The sequence below is a fragment of the Meleagris gallopavo genome, unplaced genomic scaffold (assembly GCF_000146605.3).
Source record: "Meleagris gallopavo isolate NT-WF06-2002-E0010 breed Aviagen turkey brand Nicholas breeding stock unplaced genomic scaffold, Turkey_5.1 ChrUn_random_7180001956088, whole genome shotgun sequence".
In the NCBI taxonomy this organism is placed as follows: domain Eukaryota; kingdom Metazoa; phylum Chordata; class Aves; order Galliformes; family Phasianidae; genus Meleagris; species Meleagris gallopavo.
The window spans coordinates 1-8769 of record NW_011216685.1 but is presented as its reverse complement, the minus strand read 5'-3'; the positions used below and the strand labels follow the sequence as shown (position 1 = coordinate 8769).

Sequence of the window (8769 nt, the reverse complement as noted above, 5' to 3'; positions counted from 1 at the left end):
AATCAAAGTTATTCAGCCATACTTCTTCTTAATTCTTTCCTTACGCATTTTACCACCTATCCAAAAATAACATTTAGTATAAAAAAACCAGAAAAGTCATCTGTTGTTTTTTGTATTAAAAAATGAACTCATACAAATAACAATCAACTATTTTTAAACATGCATGGACAACAGATGACTCAGTTAAAAACAAAAAAAAAGACATTTTCTTAAGCAAAAATACTTTCCAAATATAAATTCTCAATCCCTCTATACTGCAAATAATTTTAATCAGAACAATTTCACTAAATGGCTCCTTACTATAGTTAAAATGCATTCTTTCTCAACTAGTGTATAATCTTACAAAGAATGAGTATGTATGTTATTAAATCACCACTTACCATCCTGATGCTTCCACTTACTTAAAACTCTGTCCAAATAGGTGGCAGGTTGAAATAAGTAAATTAGTTGAATTAAAAGTAAGAATGTAGATCTTTGTTTTCAATATAAAATACTGAAGTTCAGTGTGGGAACATAAGAAAAACCATTCAGAGCAGCAGCTGTGAAGCAAGATAAACAGCATGAGAAAGCAATACTGAAAACTAAGGATATCTCTAGAAGAAAAGAGCAAAAGGAACAGCCCATGCTCTGGTTGGATAAGCACCTGTATGCATGGCATTGTGAAATACTTTGTGGACATGTAAAGGCAGATGGGAAAGTTGTAAGAGCAGATGGGAAAACTCAAAAAGGAATCTTGTGAATGTATAGAAGTTATGTGAGAACCTGTAACAAACAATTTGGGTCATTCACATCTGAGTCTGTGCCTGACTGCCACAAATGGCACCCTGTATCAGGGACTTGAATCAGCTTATGTGGCGACTGCTGGCAAGCCCCATTCAACTTCAGTCTGCCAGTACGATTGACCGTATGGCAATATCATCTCTGGGGAAGCAGCAGCAAGTAGTGGGGAACTATGGATGGGGAAATGTCCAAGGAATGTAAAGCAGTTTACGAGATGATGGAGGGTATTCTGCAGAAGCATCATGTGAAGTGGGATGGTACTCTCAGTGACCCCTTTTTAATACTGGAGTGGATTTGGGGAACTATGGGGAGCTCAGTAATGAAGGAGCAACGAGTAAATCTTGAAGTATTACAGAGAATTTTAAAATTTCAGAATCGAACTGCACCTACCTCAGCATTAGCTACTTTTCTTAAATAGATAAGCAAAAATGTGTCTGAGTTTCAGAAATCTGGTGTCTTTTGATGGAGCAGTTTGTGATAGAATTGGCATGAGACTCTGGGATGCTGCTACTTGCTCAGATACTGTAATGCAAAGGCTTTCAGGGCCGTGGAGAACTGTTTTTGAAACTTTAAAGAAACATACTGGTTCGGCAGCCTTGTTTAATCTGCGGCATCTCCATGGTTAGGCGCGACCTTAAACAGTCGGTGGGATGGGTCAGACAATCCTCTGAATCGCGGGCCTAGGAACCTGGAGAAAGAACTTAATCCCTCTCCTGCTGATAAAACAGCTGCTAAACTTTTATCTGTTTGGAGCAAAATATCAGAAGCGCTCACAAAAATTCGACGAGGAAGGACAAATTCTTCCGACCATTCCCCTCACACTGCCTCTCGGTGCGGGAAGCAGCTCCTGCCGGATCCGATTCGCGACTTCAACTCCTCCCCTCGCCGGGGAGAAGGAAAATGGTGGCTCCCAGAGAGTGCTGCCACCGCTGCAGGGAGGCACCGGCAGCCCTGCGGCCGCGGTCCGCTCCGGATTGTCCCGACCCATGGCCGCCCACAACACCCCCCTCAACGTTCGCCGCGCCGCTGTCACTCGCCGTGACGCAGTCATCACAGAATCACAAGGTTGGAAGGAGCCTCAAGGATAATGAATCTCCAACCCCCCTGCCACAGGCAGGGCCACAGGTTTACGAGTCTGCTGCACGTGTGAGCAACCAGGTTATTTAACCCCAGAAGTTTCCTAATAAAGAGGCCCCTGGGCCCCCGGGACTGGGAGTCTGTTCAAGGTATTGTAAAGGATGGGCAATCCGTGCAGTGAAACGGGAGTCGGAGCGCACGGTGGAGGTGCATGATGACACGTAGCCCCAGTGCAGACATCAACACCACAACTGATTCCAACATCCCCCGTTTATACTCCTGGACCCATGACAGCACGGGAGTGGACCTGGCCACCTCCAAACCAGTAACCCTTAATTCCAAGGTAGTGCGAGCAGTGGTCACTGGAGTAACTGGTCCATTGGGAAATGGACTGAACGCTTTGCTTTTAGGGCATTCATCAGCCCCAGTGCAAGATCTTTTTGTGTTATCTGGACTTACAGATACTGATTTATACTGGAGAGATTAAAGTTATGGCCTGGGCACCCATGCTCCCATGTGAAGTACCAGAACATATATTGCTCAACTTTTGGGCACTGTTGGTGCCAGCTTCACATGTGGACAGGGAGGCTACAGGGTTTGGATCTACAGGGGCCCTTCAAAATGTTATGGACCCAAAAGGTCTTAGATGCTCAAACTACCTTAACCTGTATGCCGAATCAAGCAACCTCCCACAAAGATTTGATGTTTCAGGGATTTTGGACACAGGTCCTGATGTGGCTGTGATTGCTCATGGCGCCTGGCTCACTACTGACTTAAAAGACTGCTTTTTCAACATCCCTCTGGATCCCGATGATACTCTTCAGTTTGCTTTTTATGTCCTTTCTGTAAATTTGTCAGCACCAACCAACTAGTATCATTGGATGGTATTATCTCAGGACATGAAAAACAGCCCCATGATCTCTCAGTGGTTTGTTACCAGAGCCTTAATCCCTCAGAGGCAAAAACTGTTTAATGCTGTTATCATTACATGGATAACATTCTTGTGGCAACCAAGTCGACTGAAGAAATATGACATGCCATAGCTGTAGTCATTGACAGCATAAGAAGCTGTGGTTTAGAAGTAGCTCCAGAAAAAGGTCCACAGGAGTTCACTAGGGAAGTATTTGGGATGGTGAATTACAAATTCAGACTATCGTTCCAACGCCTTAAACTGGATTTGGACATTCGAACTTTAAATGATACGCAAAGGATGTTAGGGACTATAAATTGGATCAGGCCTCTGCTGGGAATATCTAATGAAACCCTGCTCCCATTATTTCAGTTATCAGGGCAATCTAGCTTTAAATTCCAAAAGATCACTTTGCAGTTGCCTCAACTATGTCGCAGTGACAAGCTCAGCGGTATGACCCTGCCCTACCATTCCACTTAATAATACTGAATCCAGATTTTCAGCCTTATGCTCTTCTCTTTCAGTGAAATAATACTTCGCAGGATCCTCTTTTAACTGGAATGGATCTTTTTGCCACATCAGTTTTCCAAAATGATCACCACAAAAGTTGAAATGATTTCTGCTCTTGTTACGCAAGGAAGACAAAGGTTGTTATTGCTAAGTGGGGCTGAACCTTCAATAATTATGTTACCTGTGTCTATAAACATGTTACAACGGCTGTCCCAATGTTCACTGCCTTTTCAGGTAGCAGTGGAGGAATTCACCCAGGCAACATCAATACACCCACCAGGGCATAACTTGCTACAAATGCATTTTAATATGCAGGAAATGCCAAAATGTTCCTTGGTACCCTTAAGCACCTTGACTGTATTCACAAATGGGTCAGGGAGAACAGGTCAGTCGGTAATCGTATGGCAGGACACATCCGGCTGATGGCAGTTGGATATTTAGACAATTAAAGGCTCTCCACGAATTGTAGAATTAGCTGCAGTTGTAAGAGTATTTCAAAAGTGGTCCAGTCTAATTAACATCGTCACTGATTCAGCCTATGTTATAGGAATAGTGACCAGAATAGAAGGATCATATCTAAGAGACATTTCTAATTACCAACTGTTCATGCTGCTGTATAGTCTTTGTGTCTCTCCATAGGAACCATATTTTATAATACACATCCAATCACATACCGGTTTGCCAGGACCTTTAACAGAAGGAAACAAATAAGCGGATCAGTTAGCTGCATTTTGTTCTTCCCAATTCATTTGAAGAGGCTCGACTGTCATACGCCTTTTTTCACCAGAATGCTAAGACGCTGCAAAAGTCTTATGGCCTTAGCTTGACTCAGGCGTGATAATTACAGTATGTCCTGATTGCCAACAGATGACACCTCCTTTATTGCATGGGGTTATTCTCCGAGGCCTAACAGCTCTGAAATTATGGCAGACAGATGTCACACATATCCCTGAATTCAGAAGACTTAAATATGTCCACATCTCCGTGGATACCTTTTCCAGAGCCGTAGCAGTGACAGCACATACTGGGGAAAAGGCCTGCAACATCTGCAAACATTTTCTTCTGGCCTTTGCAATTTTTGGGGGACCAAAAACTATTAAGATATGGCCTGGGAGAGGTATCTCAGATAGTATTACAATCATGGGGAATTAAACATCTCATTGGCATATCACATTCACCTACGGGACAAGCCATAGTTGAGCATACCCACAGCACCCTTAAGGCTATGCTACTTAAGCAAAAAGAGGGAATGGAGAAAGCACTTCCAGCAGAAAGGCTTGCTAAAGCTATATATGTATTGAGCTTTTTAAATCAATGGTGTGATGACGGAGGACCACTGATAGCCCGTCACTTTGTTTCAGTAAACAAGGAAAGAATGAATATTAATGGAAAAGCTACTGTACTAGTAAAGAATCTGGAATCAGGTCAATGAGAAGGCCTTTTCCCACTGATAATTTGGGGGAGAGGTTATGGTTTTATTTGTATAGGTGCAGGACCGTGATGGATTCCAGGAAGGGCAGTGCAACCTCATTTGTTGACATCACCTTCATCTGCTGCACTATCATCATGAATGCTGTATGGGTACCTTCACAGCTAAGACTAATGTGTGGGTTACGCTTGCCAGCGACTTTGGACAGAACACGCTCTGCTTATCAATATCATCCCCTGACTCCCCATTACTATGTGCCTGGTAGGACTTCCCCTTGATCAAGGGATATGGGAACAACTGGCTCACACTACTAGTGCTTCCTCAGTTGTGCAGGAAGAGAAGGTCTGGGGAGGGAAATGGATCAGTGGGTTCCCTACTCGCCCCCAGTGTCACTACCCCCATAGGAGCCAGAACTTTTGAGATCAGTAAAAAGGGATTGGTGCATATTTTTCAATCATTATAACAATCAATCTCTTTCATGGTCAGTCAATGCTACAATGGTGGCGTATAGAAATGCATCACCCTTGCATAATTACACATCTTCAAATATTTCAATATCTAGTAATTTAGACCTTCAGTTACCCCAAGGAGTATTTTTAATATGTGCAGATTGCACATGGCCAACCATTCCATCATATATTAAAGGAGGGCCCTACTCTTTGGGCAGGTTGACCTTATTAATGACAAATCTGTGATCCTTGCAAAACACCAAAATAATGGTAGAACCTGAAGAAATATTCATGCTTTTGATTGCAAAGAGAAGATTAAATTTTGGAACTGGGAATCAATTATGTTTGCATCACTCTTCACTCCAGGGGTAGCAGCTGCTAAAGCATTAGTTTAAATAAGCTAGGATGTTGGCTTAGCAAACAGACTAATGCAACCTCACAAGCACTTTCAGGCCTGTTACAGGATGTCGACTCAATTTGTCACAGCACACTGCAGAACAGAGCTGCTATTGGCTTCCTACTTCTCATATGAGGACGTGGCTGTGAAGACACTGAAGGACTGTGCTGCATGAAGTTATCAGATCTTTCCACCTCCATCCATGAGAGTATTCAGGAACTGCAGAAAGGTGTGCAGAAATTACGTGTGGGAAATTCATGGGGGTGGTTCAATGTGTGGTTTCAATGCCTGGGCCCTTGGATTCAGAAACTAATTAAGTTAGGGCTAATGTGTCAATTTTTGTGTCCCTTTTACCTGTATTCTTTGCATTATATCCTGTGTAAGAGTTGTGATTAACAAAGCTTGTTCAAGTTAATGACAAGTTGGGCAATATGGATCCAGTTAGTAATATGTCAGTGAGCAGATGGCAACACTCTCACACTGGTCAGCAAGAAACCATGGGAATAAGCAGCTGTGACTGTGAATACTTTCTGCATGTGTTTTGTTTGTAGAGAGAGCTAGCTTCAATAGTTTGTTTTTTTTGAGCAGTTGTTCCGCTTGGGCTCTGCATCACACACTGGTCACCGGGATGTGGAGTACAAATGGAAAAAACAATGCAGGCCCTGAAAAGAATAAAAACAGGAGAGAGTCTGTTGTGGGTGACAGAAGACAAGTGCACTTTGAAGCAGGGAATGTCCTGCTGGCACTGCCTATCACATTCAATGCCGGCATGTTCCTTCTCTCTCCTTTCTGGTGGTTTCCTGTCTCTCAGGAGTTAATAAGTAATAGCATATTAGCTTAGGGAGCTTCCATTTCCCACTCATGGAATTGTCTAAGATTGCCTGTGTGAGTGTGCACATATCAGCTAAAAAAATCATGACCTTCTATGTAACTCTTTTCTTATGTTTAGTGTGTTATCATTCAAGGCCTTGATTGAGTTATGATTAGTATGTTATTAATATAATTAGTGCTATTATTTTATAGTGTGGTGATAGTTTGCTAATAAATTAAAAAGGGGGAATGGTGAGAATACAAGAAAGACTATTCAGAGCAGCAGTTGTGAAGCAAGACAAACAGCATGAGGAAGCAATGCTGAGAACCAAGGCCAGCTCTAGAAGAAGAAAAAAGCCAAAGGAACAGTCCATGGCTCTGGTTGGATAAGCACTTGTATGCATGACTAAGGAGTGTTTGTGCAATACTTTATTGACATGTAAAGGCAGATGGAAAAGTTGTAACCGTGGATGGGAAAGCTCAAAAGGAATCTTGTGAATGTATAGAGGTTATGTGGGAGCCTATAATAAATGATTTGGATTGTTCATGTCTGAGTCTGTGCCTCATTGCCATAGTTCAGGATAGAAGCCCTTATGCTTTTGATTCACCTCACAGTATCCTAAATATCTTTCCTGTTGTATATTAAGACCCCAGACTCACTCCAGCATCTGAAGAAATTAGTGAAAGAGTCCCATGTCATCCAAGCAAAGCTGCAAAACAACTAAAACAGGCTTGTCCATACATTTATCAGCAAAGAGTACTGAGAATTTAAGCACCTTAACAGACTCTATTTCAGGAAGATCTAAAATGGAAGGAGTCAGCATGGATTCTACAACCTTCTGTATTAACGCTGATCAGTTACTTGTCTACCTTCATAGGTTTACCTCAAACTCTAAAACAATTATGCTGCAATGGAATCCAACCTCTTCATTTGTCCTCAGCCAAAAAGCTTGATTTTATTTGAAAGTTCAGTTTTGTATTATCAAATCAAAAATGGATCACAAGCTCAACGCATACCGGTTAGTTTTTATTTCCATCTCTCAAAATCTCTTAAGACTCTGAGAAGGCTGATTGTTCTTGAAAAGGCATGTCAGTTCTAGTCCACAAAACAGGAATCAGCTTCCATCCTCACATTTTTGCTTTTTAAGTAGTCGGCTTGTCACAGGATTTTAGTCAAAGTGAAGACAGAAAAATGTAAACGTAATATGAATACTTTTGAACGTTGCGATAAAGTGTCTGCTGTATACCAAAAACTATTCGAGTATTTCTAGTACTGGCAGTACTAGTAACAAATGTGGCCAAGAGTAATTTCAGCAGGTTTTATCTAAAAAGACAAAGTTCAGAAGTTTTGACAACCACAGCAAAGATGGAGTCATTAAGAACTGAAGGAGATAACGTAGACTACGCTCATCTGATGCAGAATATTCTACAAAATATGATTGAATCATGCTACAGTGTAAGTACATAATATATACAAATTTGAATAAAATGTTTATTTAAACAATGATCTTTCTCAAAAATAGTACTGTTGTCCTTGTAGCAGCAACCAAAAAGAAAAATAAGTATAAAACAACTCAGAATACAGATCAGGTAGAACACAACATTTTTTGAACATGGTATTGTTAAAAATATGCTGAAATACATTTTTGTTTTATTAAAAGCTATGGCTTAATGTCATCCATCCTTACCAATTTCTTCAGATTTGTGTTATGTTTCTATCCATCTGTGACTACTGAAAATTACAAGAGCATAAAACTCCAAATATTACTAATTAATTACTAATTATTACTCTAATGCATAGCACCTATTCAGAGCTATAATTTAACACACACATTTTAGTGCTTCAAAGCTGTTTTAAAAAAGTTATATTCATTTGCCATTTCAAAACTTTAGTTCTTCATGTTGTTTATGCCTTCTCTTCAAAACAGGTGCAAAAGACCCCTGACTGAACATACTGTAATAATATTGCAACACTCTCACAATTTAGAGGTTTCAGTTTAGGTGTCTTAAGTTGATAAGAAAAATCCCACCCATAAAATCAAATATGCATATTTACATATGAAATGCAGTATGCAGACAGTGTTAAACATTAATTTACATTTTGGTAGCAATTATCTGACTAGGCATTCTGAGAAGCTGCTTTCAGAAATGGTTAAAAAGATATAAACAAGTAAGAATTGAGGTTCCCACTATGAATGACTCATTACAGCACAAAATTATCTTTTAATGCATTGTTTCTCTCTTAAGGTAGTATTAGGAACAGCCTATCTTCATTCTGAAAGCAAGTGAACTTCCTACATACTGAGATACACATTTTAGATGGCTATTGGGAAAAAAATGAATTATATACATATGTATACATATCTCATTTCTCTCTCTCTCTCTCCACATACGTGGTAACATTTAG

At 40.6% G+C, this 8769-nt stretch overlaps 1 long non-coding RNA gene across 1 annotated transcript; it reads right to left on the bottom strand.

Annotated features, from left to right (window-relative positions):
- Window positions 1-3561: 3561 nt before the first annotated feature.
- LOC116217805 lies at window positions 3562-8763 on the bottom strand. The gene is made up of 2 exons (XR_004162512.1): window positions 5907-8763; window positions 3562-3965 (listed from the first exon to the last, which is right to left on the bottom strand). It is a non-coding gene; the product is annotated as an uncharacterized LOC116217805 (long non-coding RNA).
- Between the last annotated feature and the right edge of the window lie 6 nt (window positions 8764-8769).